The following is a 27,150-nucleotide window of genomic DNA, read 5'->3' as shown; positions in this document are numbered from 1 at the left end:
ATTTTCATCATTATTATTATTATTCCCCTCAAATAAACTCTAATAAGTTGCTAGATATGTTACAAGCTGCTGCTAGGATACAGCCCTTTCAGAGACCACAGATCCCTCAATATAATTTTTTTTTTCTGGTGAAAAACAAGAAGACTAATTCTAGACCTGCCCACCACATCTCACAACAACCATGCTGGGGATTGAACCTAGGGCTCACCATGCCAAGCTACACCCCCAGAACCTGCTAGAATCTGACATGTCTCCCAAAGCTCAGACCATGAGCAATAAATAGTTGGCTTCTCCCACACTCTAATCTGACTCACTTTCTGGAAGAATTTGGAGAGGTGAGCGCTAATGTCACACCACTTTCTTTCTTTTTTTTTTTTTTTAAGAGAGAGAAGAAAGAGAGACATTTTTAATATTTATTTTTCAGTTTTCGGTGGACACAACATCTTTATTTTATTTGTATGTGGTGCTGAGGATTGAACCCAGCACCCCACGCATGCCAGGTGAGTGCCTTACCACTTGAGCCACATCCCCAGCCCTGTCATACCACTTTCTGAGGCCAAGAATCGGATGAGGCAGGGAAACAGGCTTCTTGAAGGAGAGAGAATAAACCCGGAGAGTGGTCTCTGAGACCTTTTATTAAGCTTTCCCTGGGGGCATCTGGAAAATGTCTTCACTTGGGAGGAAACACGTCAGCCCCTTCTCCTCACCGGCCTCTCTGCTTTAATGGTACCATTCTTACTTTCCTTTTTTTCTTTCTTTCTTTTTTTTTTTGGCAGTGGAGGGTGGGTACTGGGGATTGAACCCAGTGGTGCTTTACCATTGATTACATCTGAAGCCCTTTTTATTTTTATTAAAGTTTTAAGTTGCTAAATTGGCCAGGTTGGCCTTGAACTTGTGATCCGCCTGCCTCAGCCTCCTAAGTAGCTGGGATCATTGGTCTGTGCCACTGCTCCTGGCTTCATGGTACCTGCTTTCATGTTTTCACTATATGGGGTTGCTAGAGTTTGGATGCTGAATGGCTCCCAAACCCATGTGATAGTCACCAAGGCGGCACTATCAGGAAGTGGTGGAATCTTTAAGGACCTCCTAGTGAAGTCCCTAAGTCACTGAGGGATGCCCTTGAAGGGGATTGTGGGACCCTGGCCTTGAGCTGAGCAGTTTGCTCTGCCACCCCACACTGCCACCAGAGTCCTAAAAGCAATAAGTTTGGCCCATCATGGACTGGAAACTCTAAAACCAAAGTACACCTTTTCTTATTTTATAAGTCGATCATTTCAGGTATTTGTCATAGTGGCAAGCAGCAGTTTTCCACAATGCCCTTCAGGCTGGCACCCCTCCCCCTCACTCATTTATCTCATTCGAAAAAACTTAAGTGTAAGTTTCTCACTGCAACTGTGTTAGGGGAAAAAAAAAACATTATTTTTCCAATATGAAGTTGTTGATGTGTTCCCAAAAGATGCCACACACTGTGTTCTGAGTCATGAGTTTCCTGGAGCCTGGTGAAAGGTCAGCCTTGTGACCGAGGCTCTGTGATTATACCTTGGCAAATGCAGTTCTCCTTTTATTTACCCTGTGATTGATATCTTAGTCTTGAAGTTGGAACAGAATAACTTTTCCCTGAGATTCAGATCAATTTATATTTTTCACCTTAATTTTTAAAAATCAGTTCAACCAAACAGAATTGTTTCTCCTCCAATTGTTTTTTTTCTAGGTTTTTCTTTTTTCTTTTTGTACCAGAGATTGAAAACAGTGGCATTTAACTATTGAGCCACATCTCCAGCCCTTTTTATATTTTGAGACTGGGTCTTGCTAAGTTGCTTAGGGCCTTGCTAAATTACTAAGGTTGGGGCTGAGGTTGGGGCTCAGTGGTAGAGCGTTCACCTAGCATATTCGAGGCCCTGGGTTCGATCTTCAGCACCACATAAAAACAAATCAACAAAATAAAGGTATTGTGTGTAACTAAAATATATATATATGAATTGCTGAGGTTGGCTTTGAACATGCAGTCATCCTGTCTCAGGTTTCAGAGCTCCTGGGATTATAGTTGTGTGCCACCATGTCTGACTTCTTTCTATCTCTTAAAGCTAGGTAGTCACAGAGCCCACGTTTCCACCAGGTGCTGCATAAGTTCACAGTGTGGATGAGAAACACATCAGCAACTGCAGCCTAAGTCCCATTGCTGAAACTCAGGTACCCAGGGCCTGGCATTCCTTCCAGAATTTCTTTACTTGTTTTTTACCTGGTTTTCCTGCCTAGGAACTATGCTGCCTATAGTGCCATGTCTGCACAAAACTGGCTCCTTTAAGTGTCCTCTACAATTTTTTTTTTTTTTTTTTTTTGCACTGAGGATTTCACCCAGGGGTTCTTTACCACTGAGCTACATCCCCAGCCCTTTTTATTGTTTACTTTGAGGCAGGGTCTCACTAAATTACTTATGGTCTCACCAAGTTGCTGAGGGTGGCCTCAAACTTGTGATCCTCCTGCCTCAGCCTCCTGAGCTGTTGGGATTACAGGCATGTGCTGCTGTGTCTGGCTCTCCTCTACAATTTTGTGTGTTCCTCGTTAGGCTGTCAAACTTGACCTATTGCTTTTCCATCCCCAGATAATAATGTGTGGAGATGGGTCAATCAGAGGCCTCCAGTCTCCCTAGTTATGGTGATTGTTTCAGGGATAGGTATAGACTCCATACCAGCCCAGTCAGAATTCTTCTTAGAGGTTTTTTTTTTTTTTTTTCCTTAAAATAAAGTTTCCTAGGGCTGGAGATGTGGCTCAGCGGTAGCGCGCTCGCCTGGCATGCGTGCGGCCCAGGTTCCATCCTCAGCACCACATACCAACAAAGATGTTGTGTCCGCCGAGAACTAAAAAATAAATATTAAAAAAATTCTCTCTCTCTCTCTCTCTCTTCTCTCTCTCTCTCTCTCTCTCTCTCACTCTCTCTTAAAAAAAAAAATAAAATAAAATAAAATAAAGTTTCCTAGAAAGATGGCCTTTGCCCATTAGGGCTGCTAAGCTTGGAGAAAGTGAGACAGGGACAACTAATAGCCATCTTGCCCTTGGCAGTAGAGTCCCCCCCCCCCACACACACACACCATGCAGTATGAACTAAGCAAATACAAGCAAAGTTCAGAGATAGTGTGGTGGATTGGATGGATCATTCTCAGCTCTTCAGTCCTTCCATGTGTGTGTCTCTGTGTGTGTGTTTCTTTCTTTATACCCTTTGCCAATATGACTTTGTAGTGTCTGCATAACGTAAATGGAATTCACATCTCTGCCCCTTAACTCTGGATTTGGCTTCATGACTTAGCTGGATCAGTGTAATATGAAGATTTACATATTTTTAGTTTTCGTTCACAGTTCCTAGCTCCTAGTACCTCCCCCCAAGGTGAGCCATAGAAAGGCCACAGAACAGTCAAGTCTCTCTCACTCCATGGGTCCTATCTCATACCCCGGAAGTAGGAATGCCTGCACAGAGAGGCCAAGAAGAACCTGAACACACAGTTCTTGCTGGGTTTCCCCACCTGGGCTATGAGCATTCATGTCTCTGTAAGAGAGGCTCCATGAAAACCCCGAAGGACAGGGTTTTGAGAGCCTTCCAGATAGCTGAGTGTGTGGAGCTGCTAGAGGGTGGGGCACTTGCATAGAGAATGGAAGATTGAAGCTCCTTCTCTCATCTCTTGCCCTGTTCATCTTTTCATCTGTATCCTTTGTAATATCCTTTATAACTAGACTAATTGTTATGGTTTGGGATGTGAGGTGCCCCCAAAAGCTCACATGTGAGACAATGCAAGAAGAAATGATTGGAGTTAGGAGAGCCTTAACTCAATCCATGAACTTAGTCACTGGATGGGATTGAGTGATAACTGAAGGCAGATAGGGTATGGCTGGAGTTGGTGGGCATTGGGGGCATGGCTTTGGGGTATATATTTATATTTGGCAAGTGGACATCTCTCTCTGCTTCTGATCATCATGTGAGCTGTTTCCCTCTGCCACATTCTTCTGCCATGATGTTCAACCTCACCTGGACCCCTGAGGAATGGAGCTTGCTATCTATGGATTGAGACCTCTGAAACTGTGAAGCCCCAATAAACCTTTCTTCCTCTTCAGTTGTTCTGTTTGGGTCTTTAAGGAAAAAGCTGACTAAAACACTAATAAATGTAAGCAAGTATTTCCCTGAGTTCTGAAAGTTGCTCAAGCAAATTAATCAAACCCAGGGGAGGGTTGTGAGAACCCCCATTTATAGCTGTTTCATCAGAAGCACAGGTAAAACAAACCTGAGTCTTGTTGATTGGCATCAAGTTGTGGGGAGGCAATCTTGAGACTGATCCTCAACCTCTGGGATCTCCAGGTGGATAATATCAGAACAAAACTGGATTAGAGGACACCCAGCTGGTACCTGCTGCAGAATTACTTGATGGGTTGGATGTGAGAGAAAATCCAATACACCTGGTGTTAGAAGTGGTCTGTACTGTGAGCATACTATGGAAAGAACTAAGTTTGAGTTGTATCCTCAGAGCAATGTACCAGTTCTTTTTTGGTACTGGGGATTGAACCCAGGGTGCTTTACCACTGAGTCCTAGCTCTCTTTCTTTCTTCTTTCTTTTTCTTTCTTTCTTTCTTTCTTTCTTTTCTTTCTTTTTCTTTCTTTCTTTCTTTCTCTTTCTTTCTTTCTTTCTTTCTTTCTTTCTTTCTTTCTTTCTTTCTTTCTTTCTTTCTTTCTTTCTTTCTTCTTTCTTTCTTTCTTTCTTTCTTCTTTCTTTCTTTCTTTCTTTCTTTCTTTCTTTCTTTCTTTCTTTCTTTCTTTCTTTCTTTCTTTCTTTCTTTCTTTCTTCTTTCTTTCTTTCTTTCTTTCTTTCTTTCTTTCTTTCTTTCTTTCTTTCTTTCTTTCTTTCTTTCTTTCTTTCTTCTTCTTTCTTTCTTTCTTTCTTTCTTTCTTTCTTTCTTTCTTTCTTTCTTTCTTTCTTTCTTTCTTTCTTTCTTCTTTCTTTCTTTCTTTCTTTCTTTCTTTCTTCTTTCTTTCTTTCTTTCTTTCTTTCTTTTCTTTCTTTCTTTCTTTCTTTCTTTCTTTCTTTCTTTCTTTCTTTCTTTCTTTCTTTCTTTCTTTCTTTCTTTCTTTCTTTCTTTCTTTTTTCCAAGGCAGTTTTTTGCTAAGTTGCCTAGGGGCTTTGCTAAGTTGCTAAGGCTGACCTCAAACTTGTGATCCCCCTGCCTCAGGCGCCCAAAATGTTGGGATTACAGGTGTGCATCACTGTGCCTGGCCAGAGTACCAGTTTTAAGATGAGACCTTAAGAGTTTTCCACTAACTATTTTGAACCTTCTATATTCTGCGGTGAAAAGAACTAGCTGGGCAGGTGGTTCATGCCTATAATCCCAATGAGTTAAGGGGCTGAGGCTGGAGCAACTTAGTGAGACTCTGTCTCAAAATAAACAATTTAAAGGGCTTGGAGATGCAGTTTGGTGATAAGCACCCCTGTATTCAGTCCCTGATACAAAACAAAACAAAACAAAACAACTACAACTACAACTAAAAACATGCCCAAGTAGTTGCTCTCCTTCTGCCTGGTTTCAGGAGAAAGACATTGAGCAGATCTGTAGCTAACCTGAAATCTGGAGTCCAGCTGAGCCCAGCCAAGCCCAAATGTTTGTCACTGTAGAGACAGATGTATATTTTAAAATTTTATATTTCAAATTTATATTTTATAAATGTATATTTTAAAATTTAACAATAATGTAAACAAAACAAATTGAGATTTTGAAGTTACTTGTCATGCAGCATTGAGATTTTGTTGCTACTTGTTACACAGCATGAATAAAGCAAAGTTGAATTGAGAAAAGAGTTATGATCACATAATTTAAATTCCTGGATCTCATGACATCCAAAGTCAATTTCTGTATTAGGAACTAAACATGTCTTCACCAATGCAAAAAAAAACTTTTCTAACTCTGGGATATAGTCATAATACCTTACTAGTTCTTAACAACTCCCTTCCTCCCGAATACTGGCTCTGCATGACTCCTGAGGTTCTTCTATAAATGCTCAGATCGCCAGCATTTATACTGTTGCCACAGCCTGGCTTTTAGTCTTAACCCAAATCCAATACTCTTACCAAACTGCCAAATAGGCCACCTGATCCTCATTCTCAGGATGACATCTGCCCCTAACTATTAAGTGAACTTGCCATAACCTCTGAATGCTGAACTTTTCAGGTCCAGCCTCTATCTGGGTTTCTTCCTTCAGTTCCTTTGGGTCTCTTAGTATTTGTGTACAGTCCTGGCCACAAGCTATGTATCTCAAACAGAACTCATTCCTATTATGACAATATTAATAAAGTAAATATCAGACAACCAACACAGAAAAAAAATTTCTCATACATCTACTTCAAATGGACTTTGACATTACTTCAAATAGAATGTTCTAATCTAGTCCTGAATTCTATTCTGGAGTTATACTATTAGGGACAGATAATCTGAAAATGTGGATTATAAAAAGTATATATGTATATTTCTATCTATGTTATATGTATATATTATACATACATTTTTCATATATACATATATACATTTGTATTTATAACACATAAAAGTATAAATACATGTATGCTATATTCATATGAAAAAATATATAAATATATTCATGCTATTTTATAATTTTCATAAATGTATATTTTAAAATTTAATCAATAATATAAACAACACAAATTGTATAACAACCCTTGTCACAATCTAGACTTTATCATTATTATGATTTTGTCACATGTGCTTTTTTTGTCACTGAAAATGCCTTTAACTGCCATTCTTGGTCCTATTCCCTCTCCCCGCTTCAACCCACAAGTTGATGTTTTTTCTTTTTAGTTCCAACAAAAGTCATTTTACTCTTCTTGTTATTTTGCAACTTGTTTTTAAGTCCACATGTTTGTTTGGCTTCATCAAAATGGGGTCTCACTATGTGGCCCAGAATGGCTTCGAACTCCTGGCCTCAAGCAATCCTTCTCCCTCAGCCTCTTGAGTGGCTGGGATTACAGGTGTATGCCTCCACTTCGGGCTGTAATTTACCATTTTAAAGTTTATATACAGTTAAGTGTTTTTAGTATTCCTATGAGATAGTGCAAATATCACCAGCATCTAACTTTAGAACACTTTTATCACTCCCCACTAAAGAAACACCATATGGGTTAGCAGTCATTCTCCATTTCCTTCTTACCCCATTCCCTAGCAACAACTAATATACTTTCTGTCTCTGTCTCTATGGATTTGCCTATTCTGGACATTTCCTATAAATGGAGTCAAACCATCATATGTGGCCTTTTATCTCTGACTTCTTAGCATAAAATTTTCAAGGTCCATCCACGTTGTAACATGCATTAGTACTTTGTTCATTTTTATGGCTAATACATTTAGTTTCCCCATTTATCAGTTGATGGGTATTTGTATTCACTGTGGGGCTCTTATGAATGCTGTTGCAATGAACATGCATGTATGTGTTTTTGTGTGAACATATCATTCTCTTGGATATATATATATATATATATATATATATATATATATATATATATACACATATATACATATACATATACACACTGTTGAGTCAATTGGTAACTTTGTGTTTAATTTTTTAAGGAACTGACAGATTATATTCCACAGCAGCTGCACTGTTCTACATTCCCGCCAGCAATGTATAGGGGTTTCAATTTTAACACATCCTTGCCAACACTTGGTATTTTCTGTTTTTTCAAATTATAGTCATTCTAGTGGGTATGAAGTGAAGTGGTAGCTCATTGTGTCTTTGACTTACATTCCCCTAGTAACTAATAAGAGTGCACATTTCTCATTTGCTTATTAACCATTTTTAAATATTTTGTTTGGGGAGGTGGTACTGGGGATTGAACTCAAGGGCACTAGACTGCTGAGCCACACCCCCAGCCCTATTTTGTATTTTCTTTAGACACAGGGTCTCACTGAGTTGCTTAGCACCTTGCTTTTGCTGAGGCTGGCTTTCAACTTGCTATCCTCCTCCTGCCTCAGCCTCCCAAACCACTGGGATTATAGTCATGTTCCACCAGCCTGGCCACTTTTAGATCTTCATTGGAGAAATACTTATTAAATTATTTGTCCTATTTTTTTTTGGTGGGGGGGACATGGGGACCAGACACAAGGGTTGTGCCACTGAGCCATATCCCCAGTTCCCCCTACTGTTTTTTTAGACAGGGTTTTGCTAAATTGTTGAGGCTGCCCTGAATTTGTGATCCTCCTACCTCAGCCTCCTGATAGCTGGAATTATAGATATGTACCACTATGGCTGGCTGCGCCCCTTATGTTTTTTTTTCAGAATTGCTTTGCCTATTCAGGATCCCTTGCCTTTCCACATGAGTTTTAGGATCAGTTTATGGATTTCTGTAGAAAAAGTAGCTGGAATTAATAAATCTTTAATTCCTATCAAACTCCCTTCTAAAGTATCCTCCAAGAGGACTGGCACCTTGTCCAACTTGGTCATGTTGTATCTCCAATACCCAGCTCACACCTGGCTTAGAGTAAGCTCAGTATTTGGTGAATGAATCAAAAAAAAAAAAACCCTACAATTTAAAGAGCAGCAATAAAATGTACCCAACCTAAGATGGGTGCAGTGGCCCACATCTGTAATCCCAGTGACTCATGAGGCTGAAGGAAAAATTCCAGGCCAGCCTCAGCAACTTAAATGAGACCCTGTTTCAAAATACATACATACATACATACATACATACATACATATATATATATAAAGGTCTGGGAATGTAGCTCTGGTACACAGCCCCTGAGTTCAATCCCTAGTACAAAAAAAAAAAAAAAAAAAATCCTCAAGCCATGAAATGGAAGATTGTTATGCTTTAAAAGCCACTTTGAGTATGTAGCTCCAAATAATACTTTAGCTAGTTTTGCCTATTTAAAATTTTTAGTGCAGGCATGGTGGCACATGCCTATAATCCCAGAAAGTTGGGAGCATGAAAGTAGAGGATTGCAAATGGGAGGCCAGACTCAACAATTTAGAGAGGTCCTAAGAAACTTAACAAGACCCTGTCTCAAAACAAAAATAAAAATGAAAAATAAATATTTTATAAGTGAAACAATGTTGCATGTTCTTTTGTAATTTTTTTATTTCAAAAAGATGTTTTGAGATTCATTCATACTAATACATGTAGTTGTTGATCTTAATTTTCACTGCTTGGCATTCTACTGAATAAATATATAGCACCCTAGTTATCCATATGTTTTTTCCCCTAGGCTTTTTTCTTTTTTGGCACTGTGGATTTAACCCAGGAGTGCTTAACCACTGACACACAACTCCAGTCCTTTTTACTTTTTATTTTGAGATAGATTCTCACCAAGTTGCTTAGGCCCTCAATAAGTTGCTGAGATTGGCCTGGAACTTCTGATCCTCCTGCCTCAGCCTCCCAAGTTGCTGGGATTACAGGTGTGTGCTACTGTGTCCTAGCCTGCTAGGCCTAGGCCTCTGCTATAATAAACCAACTTAAGGTTTTTTTGGTGCTGGAGATTGAACTCAGGTTTCATGAATGCTAGGCAAGGTAAGTACTGAGCTATATCCTCAACCTTCCTAGTCTTTGTTTAATTGAAAATGTCTTTATTTTGCTTGTACTCTTTTTTTTTTTTTTTTTGAGGTGGGTGTTTACAGGAGATTGAACTCAGGGGCACTCCACCACTGACCACATCCCCAGCCCTATTTTGTATTTTATTTAGAGACAGGGTCTTACTTAGTTGCTTAGTGCCTTACTGTTGCTGAGGCTGGCTTTGATCCAGCGATCCTCCTGCCTCAGCATCCCAAGCCACTGGGATTACAGGTATGCACAAACGTGCCCAGCTTGTCTGCACTCTTTTTTTTGTAATCTATATTTTTTTAGTTGTAGTTGGACACAATACCTTTATTTAATTTATTTATTTTTATGTGGTGCTGAGGATCAAACCCAGCGCCTCGCATGTGCTAGGCAAGTGCTCTACCGCTGAGCCACAACCGCAGCCCTTAAAATATTTTTTTTTAGTTGTTGATGGACCTTTATTTTATTTATATGTTGTGCTGAGTATTGAACCCAGGGCCTCACACATGCCAGGCAAGTGCTTTACCACTGAGCCACAACCCCAGCCGCTTGCCTTGCACTCTTTTTTTTTTTTTTTTTTTTAGTTGTTGATAGACCTTTATTTATTTATACATGGTGCTGAAAATCAAACCCAGGGCCCCATACATGCCAGGTGAATGCTCTACTGCTAAGCCACAACCTTAGCCCCCATCCCCATAACTTTTTATTTTTTATTTTGAAATAGGGTTTTGTTAAGTTGCTGACAGTTTCACTAAATTAATGATGTTGAACTTGAATCAGTGATCCTCCTCACTCAGTCTCTGGAGTTGCTGGGATTACAGGCCCATGTCACTGTACCCAGTTTAGCTTCATTTCTTGAGTATTTAGCTTTGCATTTATAAGAAAGTTTTTGAGGGCTGGGGATGTGGCTCAGTGGTAAAGTACTTGCCTGGCATGCATGAGGCCCTGGGTTCAAACTCCCCAGCACACACACACAAAAGTCAGCAGTTCTACGTATCCGTAACAGGAGAATTTGAGGTCATCTATCTGCCAACTTGGCAAACTTGAAGTCTATTAATTTTTTTCATTAAAAAATTTCTAACTGTGGCACAATATGCATACTATAAAATGTTATTTTTTTAATAGGATGGGTAAAGTTGAAAACTGAGAGCCCATGTTTGTTGCAGCATTAGGAAAGACTTCTTATCTGGCTAATAAGAAGCAAAGGATTTCTAAGGAATGAAAGAGGTAGAAAGTGAATGACATATATAGTAAATAGTTGTTTTGGTTTGATGATAGTTCATGGCACATGGATTAATGTGAGTAGTATGATAGGGACAGATTGTGAAGGGTCTTAGATTTCAGCTTAAGGGAATTTGGATTTTGAGAGCCTTTGAGGGTTTTCTGTTTTTGTTATTGTTATTTTCTCTCATATTTTAATATTTATCCCATATTATGATAGTTGTACATAATGGCGGGATTCATTTGCACATGCCCACAATACAACCATGTAATTTGATCAGTATCATTCCCCAATATTCCCTTTTCTCCTCCCTGAACTTAACTCATTTTGAAAGTTGGTCTTGGCAGCAATATATAGAATGGATTAGAGGGTGGTGAGATTAATGACATAGAGACCAATTAGGAAAGTACTGCCTAAAAGAAGCTTCAAAATACAATAGGGATAAGGTCTAACAGACTCAGAGCTGTTGACATGACCAAAGTATAACTATAGTTATTAACCAAACTGGGTCTGAGAGAAGATGCCATTACAGACCTATGACAGCATTCTCTAGGGTTAAGTTGCTTTCTCTAGGGCTAAGTTGCTTCCCAGTGGAATAGCATTATGAGATTTGCTGATGTCCCCTAATGAAGTCACATGCTATTTGTAAAATGCCTGCTAATTAGTTTGTTGAGCCAGCTAGGGTTCTCTAATCTGAACCTAGACTTGAAAAGCATGCCCTGGGACAGTTTGAAAAACAGTATTAAATAGAGAAAGTAGAATAAAACAGACAGATAACAATTGGACAGAGCATAAACAACTATTTTTAGTATCAGTCGAAAGAATTTAAGTGCTCTCCTGTTCTTTGCTTTTACAATATTTAACCATATCTTCTAAAATCATTGCTCTCCAGCCAGGTGTGGTGATGCATCCTAGAGACTCAGGAGGCAGAGACAGGAAGATCACAAGTTCAAGGCTAGCCTCAGCAATTTAGCAAGACACTAAGCAACTTAGTGAGATCCTGTCTCAAAATCAAAATAAAAAAGGTCTGAGGATGCAGGTCAGTGTTAAAAGCTCCTGGGTTCAATTCCCAGTACTGCCAAAAGATAAAACAAACAAACAAACAAACAAACAAACAGGGCTGGAGATGTAGCTCAGTGGTAGAGTGTCCTTGAACTCAACCCCTAGTGCTCCAATAAAAAGGTAAAATAAAATAAAATCATTACTTTGGACCTTCAATCTTCTTATTTTTTAGCAGGACAGTTTAATCAACTGTTCGTACTAGGTTGTACATTCAACTTACGTAGTAGCAATCCATGTGCATTTATTTTCACATTATTCTGTATGTTCTAACTGTATGTTCTAATATTCTTTTTAATTTTTTTCCTCCCTCTCTCTCTTTGTAGTGGGGACTGAACCTGGGGGCACTTTACCATTGAGCTATATCCTTAGCCCTCTTTATTTTGAGACAGGGTCTCACTAAGTTGTGGAGGCTGGTCTCAAATTTGCGACCCTGCCTCAGCCTCCAGAGTTGCTGGAATTATAGGTATGTGTCACTGCACCTGGCTCTTAAATTATTTTCATACATAGCCTGCTTGTTATCCCTTCTTTCCCAAATTGTTTTGGGTTGTATTATAACTAGTTTGTTTGTTTCTTTCTTTCTGTACTGGGGATTGAATTTGGGAGGACTTTACCACTGCATTATATCCCCAAACCCTTTTTATTTATTTATTTTTATTTTTTGATACTGAGGATTGAACCCAGGGGCATTAACCAATGAGCCACATCTCCAAGCCCTCTTTAATATTTTATTTTGCAACAAGATCTCGCTGAGTTGCTTAGGCCTCCTGAAGTTGCTGTGTCTGACTTTAAACTCACCAGCCTCCTGTCTCAGCCTCCAGAGCTGCTGGGATTACAGGTGTGTGCCACAATTGCCATATTATTTTTTATTCTGAGGTTGACCTGAAATTTGTGATCCTCCTGCCTCAGTCTCCCGAATCACTGGGATTACAGGTGCATACCACCTTGCCTGGCATGAAGCTAAGAAGTTAATTGGAGAACTCAAATTATTTGATTCTGAGAATTGATGTTGATCAAGAAATGGATCTAGACTAAAGGAATTGTTTTATACATATTTTATATATGTAGATGTTGAATGGTATTTTGGAATCACATTTCCTACAGGACTAAAATGCACTAGGGCACACCTGCTCTTCTTTTACCACTTTCCTTCCCTCTATTCACAATTATTGAACGCATATCATGGACCAAACATCATGGTATATGCTGAGAGTTTCAGTGGTTTACTCTTCCATCTTAAAATAATTTGGCAATTGATGAAAAATTTTCAAGTTTGTTATTTAAAAAATGGCCAGTTCTTGGATTTTGATGACATGGTATTATGTAAGACTTGTAGTGTTATTATTATCCTGAGTCCATACTGAAGAATATAGAAAATGACAACCCCCAGGACAGGGAAATGACAACCCCCTAAAATTGTCTGAACCGGAGGAAGAGGGAGGAGGAAGGCAATCATTAATCCTTTCCCAGTAACAATGGGCTCCAAGGGGGAAAAGCAAACTCTCATCCCTTCCTGGGTTCATCCCCAGCATCTCCACCAAAAGTGAGCATTCAACCCTTCCCAGCCACAGTGGTCCTGAAGGGAGGAGGCAGACACTGAAACGCTGGGCCCTGGGCCTTTACCCTTTCCCATTGTCAACGAGGCCTGGAAGGAGAAAAGCAAATAGTGATGCTCTGGGAAACAACGAATCCCAGGGAAAGAGGATAAGCAGTGAACACCAAGTTCTTAGCTCAGGGACAATAAATTCTGGGTTTTTTATAACTCCTTTCCTGACTGTCCAAACTAACAAATCCTGCTTCCGTCTTCAGTAATTAAACCATCCTCTTTTTAAACTATAAAATTCAAACCCATCTGTAACCAGGGTGGCCATTTTTCTACTCAGAAAGTGACCCCTTCCAGTGCCTGATTGACTGACTCCACTGTAGAATAAAGGAAAGCTTGCTGATTCCTTTGAGGTCTGTTTCTGACATGGTTTTTTGTGTTTTCATAATGGTGACAAAACCATGTTGGTTATTTTTGCTTACACATACTTCTCAGTGTCACTAGATTTTAAAAAAGCCTTTGTCTTTGGTAGTGATTGGCATTTTACAGCTTTAAGCAAATTGTACTTGGAATAGGACTGCTTTTTAAAAAATTAAATTTATTTTAGCAGAGTGCAGTAGCATACTACTTGGGGAGTACCTGTAGTCCCAGCTACTCAGGAGTCTGAGGCAGGAGGACTGCTTCAGCCCAGGAGATCCAGGCCAGCCTGGGAAACATAGCTAGACCCTGTCTCAAAACATTTTTTTAAAAATTATGGTACACACTTGTAATCCCAGTGACTTGGGAGGGTGATGCAGGCCAGTTTCAGCAAGTGAGACCCTTTCTCAAAATAAAAATAAAAAAGGGCTGGGGATATAGCTTAGAGGTAAAGTGCTCCTGAGTTCAACCTCTAGTACACAAAAACAAACAATAATTTAAGTTAGTAAATAAAAGACATAAAAATGTATAGATTGAGGGGGTAATGTGATGTTTCAATTGGAATAGGAATTCCTAACCAGTAATTGAGTCATAAATGTAAATGTATGGGGCCTGGGATTGTGGCTCAGTGGTAGAGTGCTCACCTAGCATGGGTGGGACCCAGGTTCCATCCTCAGCACCATATAAAAATAAAGACATTGTGCTGTGTCCATCTACACCAGAAATAATTTTTTTTAAAGTAAATGTATGGTCTTAGAGGAGTAGAGACAGTCCTCTGTGAATTTGTAGATACTTGATGTATGCATTTATTTTTCTGAGAGTTTTAGATGCTCAAAATCCAAAAAAGGCTGAGTGACTCTATCTGCTTTGCTTACTAAAGTTCTCAGAATAGTGCCTTTGCTACCGAGACTGGTAGTTAAGTGCTCTGGAATTAGAATTTCCCTCTCTGTGTCTGAATTCTGGCTCTTCTAGTTAATTACTGTGTGACCTTAAACAAGTCACTTAACCTTTTGTGTCTCAGCTTTCTCATCTGTAAAATGTGGATAACAATAGTATTTATTATGCCATGGGGTTATGATTATATGAGTTAATTATAAATAACTAGAAAATGGTCAAATGCTGAGGGCCATTGCCAAGTAGGAATGACACATCGAAATTTCCTTGCCAGCGTACCCCATGTTGCTTAGAGGAAGGACTTGTGGAAATGGATTTGCCTTGGACATTCGCTGTGACATTGCATGTATGTTTGAGAAAGGTGACCCTGCTCAAGGACCAGGGTGGATCCAGGTTTAGGGTGTATCCTGCAGGTTTTAGGAAGTATGCCACTCCTTGGGTTTAGGGCGTTCCCGGTTTAAGGTTATTCCTGCTGGGAATAGGGCGTATCCTGCTGCCTGAGTTCCCGTTGAGTTCTCATGGGATTCAAAAAGTATTTGGAAAAAAGCCTGGTGGAGTACATGAATTTGGGCCCAGAACTTGGATTTCCCCAGAACGTGTGTAGAGGTCGGTGTGAGTTCGGGAATAAAGAATTGCTGTTTGAATCTACAAAGCTGTGAGTGGCTCATGATCTTGTGCCCAGCCAGACTGCGGCATTTGGTGGTCCGTATGCGGAACGTCTGAAACTTGGAGGTAAGTGAAATTGCTCACCCCTGAGGAAAGGCGAGAGAATGGGTGACCATTTCAAAAAACAATGTGTTCTTGTTTTGATTTATTTTGTTTTTATTTCAAGTTGCCTGTTCCTAGAACTTTCTCAGGCAAACTGGGGAAAATGGTTGACTCAAGGTTTGAAGTTGTTCACCACTGAGGAAGAGAAATTGTTAGAGGAAGGAGGCACTCCAGTAAGACCAAGAACAATTAGGGCATATGTTGATACAATACAAAAATGTAGCCCATGGCTTTTTAAAGACGAGTTATTAAGTATATCAATGGGACCATCATGGTATCCTGTAGAAGAATTTTTCTTTAAGAAAGAGATGGCTAGTTCTGTTTACTATACTTGTCTAAGATCTTGGTTTTTACAGACATCTGATTAATTTTCAAAGCTAAAGTGATAAAATATCAACCACTAAATATAAATCCAAGTACTCTTACTTATTAAGTTACCTAAGGTAATATATTTATACATTATGTGTGTTTTCATAAATTGGTAAATGGAAAAAAGGTTTAATATTGCATTGGTCTGTGTCTTTGCTGAAATAAGGTTACTAAGTGTTAAGATTCTATCAGATATAATTTATATACAAAGAGTATAAGAAGTTTCAGTTGGGTTTCAATTATAGTATTATAGTACCATAAAAAAAAACATGAAAGTATTTCATCATATTAAGTGGAGTAATTTGTCTAAATCAGAAATTTTATATGAGTTGTTTCAGAATGTGAATTTATAAAAAGGGTTAACAGCTAGAAAAGATTCAAGATATATAAAAAGATTCAAGATAAATATATATTAATATAAAGGTAAAAAAAAGAAATGTTTCTAGATGAGATAATCTCTGTTTTAAAGTAAAAAGTTGTAAAATGCCATTTAAAAAGACTTTGAGGAAACTAGACTTAATTTAAAAGCTTGAGAAAGGAAGAAAGAAAAAAAAATTTGTACATGGCAGATTGAGACAAAGCTTCTTAATGGAGTAAAAAAAATAAATAAATACAAAGCCTTTAGTTGAAGGGCAGCCATGTAAACTAACATTAAGCGATTTAAACACAATATAAGCCTCCTTTAAAAGAGTGAAGCTGTAGGTGGTGAAATAGTACATTTAAAAGTACAGTATAGATGATAATTGGAAGGCTTTAAAAGGTTAAATTGAAGGTGGTCGAGATACCTTCATGGCGGAAAAAAGATTGCTTTACTCATCAAACTATTAAAATGTACTTATTAAACCAAAAAGAGGGAGATGAGATAATCTTTGTGTGGTAAAGTAAAAAGTTGTAAAATAAAAATAAGTTGTAAATAAAAAAGTTGTAAAAAAAAGTTGTAAATAAAAATAAGTTGCAAAAGGCTTTAAAAGGTTAAATTGAAGGTGGTTAAGATGCCTTCATGATGGAGGAAAAAAAAACATGAAAATGGGAAGATAATAAAATAAAAGATATTTAGATAAAGAAGATTAAAAATTTGAAGTGAAAAACTTTAAAGACAGAAGTATAGAAAATTAAAAAGAAAAAAAAGATAAAAAAGATGTAGGAAGATAAGAATTTTAAACCCCAAAAATAGGAAACAAACAAAAACTAAGAGAAAAAAAGCAACTAAGGGTAAATGTACAAACCTTAGGGAAAAAAAAAACTAAAAGATAAAAATAAGATAGAAAATGGTTAAAAATGTCAAGTAAAGGTATTTCAGATAGAAAATGCTAAAGGCTAAGACAACTATTAGATACAGACATTTTAAATAAAAAAAGATAAAGAGAGAAGTTTAAAGTCAAATATTGGATAAAATAGAAGAACAAGGAGATTATTAGTAATTTTTTCAAAAAGCCCATCAATTTTAATTTTTGGTGGTGCAGAAATTACAAGTCTCAGATGAGGGTGTTAAAATTTATAGACAAGAGCCAATTTAGAAAACATTAAACTAGAAGGAAATTGGTTTAAAACCACATCAAACCAAAGCAATTTCTACAAACTAAAAAGAAGATGATTTGACTCAAATCCATAACAGCTGATATCCAGAGCTCCAGCTTGGCTATTCTTACATCTGCAACAGTGATTAACCAGGGTGCTTTTTTCAATATCTATTATTGCATTTTTTCCACATCATAAAGTTCTATTTTATTTTTGAGCTCATACAAACCTAGGTTAATGTTTTTCTGATCAGTTTTATTTTTTGACTGTGGAGTTTTTAAACATTGCAATGGAGATTTCACCTAGGTAAAGCTACAAGGCCTTTATTGTCTTATGTGTTGTATGTTATGTGTGCACACTTCTGTTTTGTGTTGTATGTCTGTATGTGTGTATGTCCATATTTCATATATGAGGAGCGCTCATGAAAAAATGGATCCGAATTTTTTTTTATTCACGTGATTTAAATGGTTTAATTTAAATTAGGTAAACAGCTGTTAAGGATTGTTTTTAAAGGTGATTAACAGATCTGTTTGTTTACTTTCACCTTTCCTTTTCATTATATTTAATAATTCTGTTCAGGATAATGTCTCTTTAGCATCATTGCCAGAATTCCCATCTCTATCCCAGTGCTGGTGAAGACTAAGATAAAACCAAAATACAGCTTCTATGATAGCTATCACAGTAAACTGTATAAACTGATGCATCAATGAATATAACTCAACAAGTAATGCTCAATCAAGGACTCAATTTATTTTGGGAGGAAATGGACATATTGATAGACTCCTCCGATTTGAACTGCTTGCAGAACTTGCCTGGACTATGTATCAGTTGTATGCATTGTGAACTATTGTCTGGTACAGCGAATTGTGGTAGTGCTGGCATATCTTTGCTGATGGTGTCACCAGTGATGCAATTTCCTTGCCAGCGCACTCCATGTTAATTGTGGTAGTGCTGGCATATCTTTGCTGATGGTGTCACCAGTGATGCAATTTTTCCAAAGGAGCCGTCAATTGGCTTGGTGTTGTGGCATTTCTGTATCCTCCTCCCTTCTACTAGTGATGGTCTAAAATTTGGGGGCCAACAGAGGTGAGGCAAAGAACCTCACCCCTCCACTGGCACCAAGGCTAAATTTGGGGGCCAAACAAGGGTGAGGCAAGAACCTCACCCTCCCACTGGTGCATAGGCCTATCCACAAGTATGGCTGAATGCTGGACCGGAAGTCAGTGACGGGTTGATCTGATTGCAGTGGTATCAACCTAAGACAGGAGGCTGACGCCTAGAGGTCAGTTTTTCCCATGACGGGTAAGAACCATATGTTGAATTGGACAACCTACCAGGCACGGTCCTTAAGCCACATTGCTTGTTGTTTAATTAATCAGAAGGGGGGAGATGCTGAGGGCCATTGCCAAGTAGGAATGACACATCGAAATTTCCTTGCCAGCGTACCCCATGTTGCTTAGAGGAAGGACTTGTGGAAATGGATTTGCCTTGGACATTCGCTGTGACATTGCATGTATGTTTGAGAAAGGTGACCCTGCTCAAGGACCAGGGTGGATCCAGGTTTAGGGTGTATCCTGCAGGTTTTAGGAAGTATCCCACTCCTTGGGTTTAGGGCGTTCCCGGTTTAAGGTTATTCCTGCTGGGAATAGGGCGTATCCTGCTGCCTGAGTTCCCGTTGAGTTCTCATGGGATTCAAAAAGTATTTGGAAAAAAGCCTGGTGGAGTACATGAATTTGGGCCCAGAACTTGGATTTCCCCAGAACGTGTGTAGAGGTCGGTGTGAGTTCGGGAATAAAGAATTGCTGTTTGAATCTACAAAGCTGTGAGTGGCTCATGATCTTGTGCCCAGCCAGACTGCGGCAGTCAACACAAAGTAAATGTTCTCCATGTTAGCTATTGTATGATAATTATTACACAGATGTGGCATTGATGATGATGTTGAAAATCATGTGACTTATACCTTCTGAAGCCACTAAAGAGCTAATGAAAGGGCTGGGGATCTAGTTCAGTGGACGAGTACTTGCCTAGTATGTGCAAGGTCCTGAGTTGGTCCCAAGTACTGCCAAAACAAGCAAACACAAAGAACAAAAACAGTGAATGTAAACAAATTCCCACCAACAATATTGACTAAGCAGCTGATCATTCTGGGTCAAGCTAATGTAGTTTTTCTTCTCGTTCTACTTTAGCCACATTCAAGTTGAATCACAGTGGCCACAGCAGTTTTTTTTTTTTTTTTAATTGTAATTAATGAATTTTGGTATGGGAGTTGGACCCAGAGTGCTTTACCACTGAGCTACATCCTCAACCCCTTTTATTTTTTCTTTTGAGACAGAGTTTCGCCAAGTTGTCCAGGCTGGACTGAAACTTGATATCCTCCTGAGTTGCTGGGATTGTAGGCATGCTGCATTGCACATGTCTGAAAGACATTTTAAGTCTCTATCTCTACCTACTAGCCTCCAATGCTGAAAAGATTAGTAGAATTAGATCAGATTAGAATTTATTCCAAAAGTCTTTAATTTCTTCTAGCTTTTAAAGTTTTTTTTTTTTTAGATTATTGAATTTCTGGGTCAGTTGATCACCTTTGATTGGTCAGTTTTACCTACCCTCAAATGCTAGAAAGTGATTTATTTTTTTCCCATGCATTATTTTTGGTGTCTCTACTTTTTTTCTTTTTCCATTCTTGGCCAGAATAGCTGCCAGTTCAGGCTGGCACGGTGGAGGATGCCTGTAATCCCAGCAACTACAAGGCTGACATAGGAGGATTGCAAATTTGAGGCTAGTCTCAGCAATTTAGCAAAACCCTGTCTCAAAAGAAAAAATAAAAAGGGCTATGGACATAGCTTAGAGGTTGAGCACCCCTGGGTTCAATCCTCAGTACTGAAAAACCAAACCAAACCAAACCAAACCAAACCAGCTAACTAACTGCCAGTTCCTGCACCTTAGGAATTTGCCTCTTATAATGACTTCTCTTAGATTCTCTCTCTTTCTCTGAAAAAAAGTCCATTCAGGAACTCCCTGATACCAAAATGCTTTATTGGGCTGGGTTGTAGCTCAGCAATAGAATACTTGCCTAGCATGTCCCAATCCCTGGGTTCTTGTCCTGTCATGGCAAAACAAACAAAACACAAAACAATAAAACAAAAGTGCTTTGTAGAAATATTACATACAATGATTTTTTTCAGATGCTGCCTCTCAGACTAAAAATCTAATAGATCTATGAGTAATTCCCTAGAATATTTTCAGTAGGGGAAGTTTAAATTCTAAGGTCTCACCCCCATTTCAATTTAATGGCCTATGGGGAGGACCCAGTGTAAAAGCAAAACAAGGACCTCTCATTCAAAAGACAACAACAATTTCAACATAGTGAGAACAAAGATCAAACCAAGCATGTGTTTTTTGAGTATAGGGCCTCAACTAACTGCAAGGTCATCAGCTCAAGAAGCCAGCCCTCATAAATGAAGCCCATGAATCACAGTCTCTGGAATCTGACTGGTAGAAATCTGATTTCTGGGACCTATTGGAGAATCAGAATCTCTGGGATAGTCTCTGGGAATTGATACTCTTCACAAGCTCTCCAGACCTTGATTTTGTACACAAAAGATTGAGAACCTCGCACCTATTTTCTTTATGTGGTAGACAAGAAGAAAAGTTTTAGAATTTCTACTTTTTAGAAGTGTTTGACTTGATTGGCCAATGCAGCTGATGATATCTATGGTGCAGCACCATCACCATTTCTTTTTGCACAGAATTCAGTGGCAGGGCAAGTTTCCTTCTTTCTTGCCAGTGGGAGAATTCTCCAGAATGAATACCAGACCACCATACGGATTATCATCTGACCACATACACTGTTGTCAGTGCAAATGCATTCACTATAGATCTGAAAATTTTGCTTGTAAGAAGGAAAATATAGAGCCTGGGGATATATAGGTCAGTGGTAGAGTGCTTGCCTAGAATGCACAGGGCCCTGGGGTTAATCCTCAGCATGAAAATAAAAGCAAAAACAAAAAACAAACCAAAACAAAAAACAAGAAGTTATATGTCTCTTGCACAGACATTGTCCTTACATTGAGAGGTTTTTTTTTTTTTTATAATTAAATTTTGGTGGTGCTGGGAGTGGAACTCAGGGCCTTGTACATGCTAGGCAATGCTCTACCCTGAGCTACATCCCCATCTTAAATATCAAGATTATAATAACAGAAAATCATTTTTGTTTCTCCTGTTTGGTGGCCCTCTGGTGTAACAGAATCCCTTTGAAATTAAAAGCCCTAAAATGCTTGCTTCCCAACATCCTGGTAAGTTTTATGCATGCTGAGAGTGGAAACTGAGAAGCTACCAATTGGCCTGGGGAATGTCTCAAGGAAACTAAAACCCTGATATATTTCTGACTAGCACAGCCTAGCTAAATCTACATATGTATATTTCCTGTCTTTTGTCCTTCTGTACTGCTTTCTTTATGTCTGGACCAAGATAGAACCCAGAGACTCTCTACCACTGAGCTGCATCCCCAGTCCTTTTATTTTTTATTTTGAGACAGGGTTTCCCTAAGTTGCTGTGGCTGACCCTGCTTCAGCCCCCTGAGTTGGTGGGATTACAGGCATTTGCCACTGGGTTCTGTAGAAGTAAAAGGATTTATTGAACCATTACAGATGCTAGCTAGAAAAAGTACCAGGTCCAGGTTTCCACAAACTACCAGCAATAGGACTAGGTAGCATTTAGAAAAATGTCCCAAGTACTTTTTTATTTTCATGCATGTAAATTTTTATTTGTCTGATATATATATATATATATATTTTATTTGTCTGATATGTATATATATTTATTTTACAATAGAATGCATTTTGACATATAGTACACAAATGGAGCACAACCAAGTACTTTTTTGGTTCTCTCACATTCTTTCTATTTCCTTTTTTCTCCCTTTTCCCTGTTCTAGTCTAGTGTTGTGCATGTCCTTGGTACCCAGACATAGCTAAACTTGGCTGATGATACTCAAGGCATATGAAATCATTGCTTACTCTTTTTGCAGTGCTGGAGTTGGAACCCAGGACTTTGGGCATATTAGGCAAGTGCTTTACCACAATTACACCCAGCTCTGGCAATATGATATTACTAAACAAAGAGAATTTTCTAGTAGAAGTAAGGCTTTTGATAGTCTGAGCACTTTTTCAGTAGGGATTTAAAAATACATATAACTCAGCAATAAAAGAGAATAAAATCTGGCATTTGCAGGTAAATGGATGGAGTTAGAGAAGATAATACTAAGTGAAGTAAGCCAATCCCAAAAAAACAAATGCTGAATGTTTTCTTTGATATAAAGAGGCTGACTCATAGTAGGGTAGGGAGGGGGAGCATGGGAGGAATAGATAAACTTTAGAAAGGGCAGAGGGGAAGGGAGGGGACAGGGTGTTATAAATGATGGTGGATTGTGATGGTCATTATTATCCAAAGTACATGTATGAAGATATGAATTGGTGTGAATATACTTTGTATACAACCAGAGATATGAAAAACTGTGCTCTATATGTATAATAAGAATTGTAATGCATTCTGCTGTCCTATAGAAATAAAAAAATAAAATACATATATAATATTAAAACATATATATATATACACATAGATATATATTTTAATATATTTGTTTTTAATCGTAGATGAACACAATAGCTTTATTTATTTATTTTTATGTGGTGCTTAGGATCGAATCTAGTGCCCCAGATGTGTGAGGCAGGCACTTTACCACTAAGCTACAGCCCCAGTCCTCTCTCTCTCTCTCTCTCTCTCTCTCTCTCTCTCTCTATATATATATATATATATATATATATATATATATAATATATTATAATATATATAAATATAATATAATATATATTATATAATATATATATTATATTATATATATTTTTTTTGCTAGAGTCCCCCCTTTTTTTCTGTACCAGGAATTGAACCCAGGAGTGCTTAACCACTGAGCCACATCCCAGCCCCTTTTATTTTAAATTTTGAGACAGGGTCTCACTAGGTTGCTTACAGTCTCATTAAGTTGCTGAGACTGGCTTCAAACCTGTGATCCTCCTGCCTCAGCCTCCCACATCACTGGGATTATAGGCCTATGCCACTGGACCCAGCTTGGAGTCTCCATTTTTAAATTCAGTTGTACTTTTGCTTCACACCTATATCAATAGGAAAGGAAAAGTAATCAGAAAAAAAAAGTTATAAGAATGACCTCAACCCCCAGCCTACCCTCAGTTGACTAGTCAGTAACTGGAATTCATTTTCAGATTAGTTCTGTTTTCTCCACACCAAATATCTGCCAGTTTGGGGGACTGACTTCTGCAAACTGTCTCTTCACCAAATTGTAAGGGCTCAGGAATTCATCCTGAGTAACTTAATAAAACAATTCTTATCAAATTACCCTAAGAACCTGGGACCTTATGTTCTGAGTTTAGCTGTACGTCATCATCAAGATATTTCAAAGTTAATAAACTTTTTTATATTATGGTTTTTAAATTTAAGCACAATAAATGATATGCTCTTTTTCTTTGGCTCACAGTTATTTTGTGTGTGGGTGATTGTGTAAAGAGTCATTGTGTAAAAGAGATGCTGTCTTGAATTATTCTTTAATAAAAGCTAACAAATTTTTAATTAACAGGTACTTCCAAGTTACCAATGAATCAACTTTTTTCTTTATTGATTTGCACCTCTATTTTGTGTTTTGCAGGATATATAGCTTCCTAACAACTTTTTTCTCTCCCTTTCTTACTCTCTAGATTTATATACACATACAAAACATACACGCATATTTGAAGTATTGGAGATCTAACCCAGAGGCACTTTACCACTGAACTACATTCCCAGCCCCCAACCTTTTTAAAAAATTTCAAGACAGGGTCTTACTAAGTTGCCCATGTTGACTTTAAACTTTTGATCCTTCTGCTTCCTCCTGGAATTACAGTTGAATATCACCATGCCTGGCATTATTACTCTATTTTTAAATGAAAGCTATTGCAATTCTATTTTCATTCTCATAGTAGATGAGAGATTAAATGGAAGCAACTCTTTACGACTTTTATATATCATGTAATACTGGAGTTCTTAAAACATTTTTTACTTGCTTTTTATTTTAGCAAAAGATTTGTATCCAAGAATACATAAAGAACTCTTTTTCTTGGGGGGGGGGTGGGAAACAGGAAATTGAACCTGGGGACACTTGGCCACTGAGCCACATCCTCAGCCCTATTTTGTATTTTATTTACCGACAGGGTTTCACCAACTTGCTTCGTGCCCCACTTTTGCTGAGGCTAGCTTTGAACTTATGATCCTTCTGCCTCAGCTTCCTGAGCTGCTGGAAAACTCTTAAAAGTCAATAAGAAGAAGGGAAAAAACAAAAAATTTTAAAAATAGGCAAAAGATTTTAATGAACCCATTGTAAAAGAAAATGAAAAAATGGTCAATAAGCACAGGAGAATGTCTCGACATTATTAGAAAAGGAGAAAGGCAAATTGAAACCACTGGTGAGATAACACTAACATATACATTAGAGTAGCTAACGTAAAAAATCTGATAATACCAAGTGTTGTCAAGGATGTGGAACAACTGGAAATCTCATGAATTGTAGGTGATAGTGTGAATTGGTACAACCATGTTAGGAAGGAATTTACCAGCTTCTCATAGAGTTAAACATAAACTTATCACATGACTCAGCTATTCACCTCTAGACATTTACCTCAAATAATTAAAAATTTCTGTTCTCTTAAAGATTTTTCATGCATGGTTATAGCAGCTTTATTCATAACAATCAAGAACTAGAAATTATCTAAACATTCATTAATGTGTGAATGGATGGTCAGTCTTCCATCACTATAAAAAAGGTATCTGAGATAATTAACTTATAAAGATAAAAAGATTATTTTGGCTCATAGTTTTGGAGGTTCCAATTCATGATTGGTTGACCCTATTCTTTAGGTCTGCAGTGAGTCAGCACATCATGGTAGGAATTCATGGTGGAGCAAAACCCCTCACCTCATGGCCAGAAAGGAAAAGCTAGTGAGTAATGGACTGGTCTCACAATTGCCTTTAAGGGCAAGCTTCTAATGACCTCAGGAGCTTCCACACAATCCCATCTCTCAAGATTCTATCACCTCTGAATAGCACCACCTTGAGAACCAATACTTTAACACATGGGTCTTTGAGGGACATTTAATATCCAAACTATAGCAATCAATAAACAAACTGTCATATGCCCATACAGGGGAATACTACTTAGCAACAGAAAGCACACACTACTTATGTCTGCAATAATATACATGAAACTCAAAGACATTATGCTGAGTGAAAGAAGCCAGACATAGAATAGTGCATATTGCATGATTTCATTAATTTGTAGAAGAGGCAAAAGTAATCTATAGTGGCAACAAGAAGCCAGGTGTGCCTGGGGATGTAGCTCAGTCGGCAGAGTGCTTGCCTTGCATGCATGTGGCCCCTGGGTTCAATCCCCAGCATCACACAAAAAAAGAAAGAAGCCAGCTGTGATGTTGCACGCCTGTAATCCCAGCAGTCTGGGAGCCTGAGGCAGGGGGATTATAAATTCAAAGCCAACCTCAAGAATTTAGTGAGGCCCTAAGTAATTTAGAGAGAGACTGTCTCTAAATAAAGTATAAAAAAAGTGCTAGGATTGTGGATCAGTGGTTAAATACCCCTGGGTTCAATCCATGGTACAAAAAAAAAAAAAAAAAAAAATTTTTTTTCTAGTGATTGCTAGAAGCCAGGTTTAGGAGTGGGGCTGTTGACTACAAATGGGCATGCAGGTGCATTGTATTACATGCAAAGCATACCCCAATAAAGCTGATTTTTATAACTACAAAGAAAGTTCAGAGAAATCTCTAATACATATCCATGTACACATCAGTAAGCATTAATAAATGTAAATATTTTGTTATTTGCTTTATCTTTTTCCATATGGATGAAATAAAATATTACAGGTAAAAGTAACATCTACTTTTCTAGACTTATTCTCCACCCTTTTCCACAGGCTTCATTCATAAAGTTTGTATATCTTTTTTGTTTACAAACATTCTTTTTTTTCTAAACATCTATTTCTTTCTTTTTTTTTTTTTTACTTTTAATTTTTGTAGTTGTAGATGGACAAAATGGCATTATTTTGTTTGTTTATTTTTATGTGGTGCTAAGGATCCAACCTAGTGCCTCACATATACTACGCAAGCGTTCTGCTGCTGAGTTACAGCTTCAGCCCTAAAACATGGATTCTTAACAATACATAACAATGAATCCCACTATTATGTATAATTATAATACACCAATAAAATTATTTTTAAAAACTGCATTTGGCTGGGGGTTTAGCTCAGTGGTAGAGTGTTTTCCCAGTATATATGAGGTAATGAGTGTAATCCCTAGTATGGCAAAACAAAACAAAACAAAAAAAAACAACCATGTATTCAGAGACATCTTAATTTTATTTGACAAGGATATCAAAGCTTAACAAGAGCAAACGCATAGGACATAGTTAAACAATGAGTCAGTTGGCAGCATAGCCAGTAATGATGTTCTGACTTCTGCTCCTTCCCCAGGGCTATGTCACCCAACTTGTGTTTGAGGAGTTGCTAATATAATTTATGTAATTATGAGGGTGTTTATATTGCTCTTTATTCTCAGTTTTAAACATGACTGCAATTTGGCACAAATGGGAACTTAGTGTAAATTTTTTTTTTTTTTTTTTTTTTGCATCAGGGATTGCACTCAGGGGCATTCGACCACTGAGCCAC

The 27,150-nt window shown here is 38.0% G+C and overlaps 1 protein-coding gene across 1 annotated transcript in view; it reads left to right on the top strand.

Annotated features, from left to right (window-relative positions):
- Positions 1-15,365: 15,365 nt before the first annotated feature.
- The window catches only part of Adipor2 (adiponectin receptor 2), a 103,339-nt gene continuing 91,554 nt past the window's right edge, over positions 15,366-27,150 (top strand). Inside the window, exon 1 of the mRNA XM_077798302.1 lies at positions 15,366-15,451. The gene's annotated coding sequence lies outside the window, so the exon portion shown is untranslated. The remainder of the gene's footprint in view (positions 15,452-27,150) is intronic.

This window comes from Urocitellus parryii, chromosome 5, assembly GCF_045843805.1.
Source record: "Urocitellus parryii isolate mUroPar1 chromosome 5, mUroPar1.hap1, whole genome shotgun sequence".
Taxonomy (NCBI): Eukaryota; Metazoa; Chordata; class Mammalia; order Rodentia; family Sciuridae; genus Urocitellus; species Urocitellus parryii.
The sequence above is the reverse complement of the archived record's forward strand: the minus strand, read 5'-3'. Positions and strand labels throughout refer to the sequence as shown.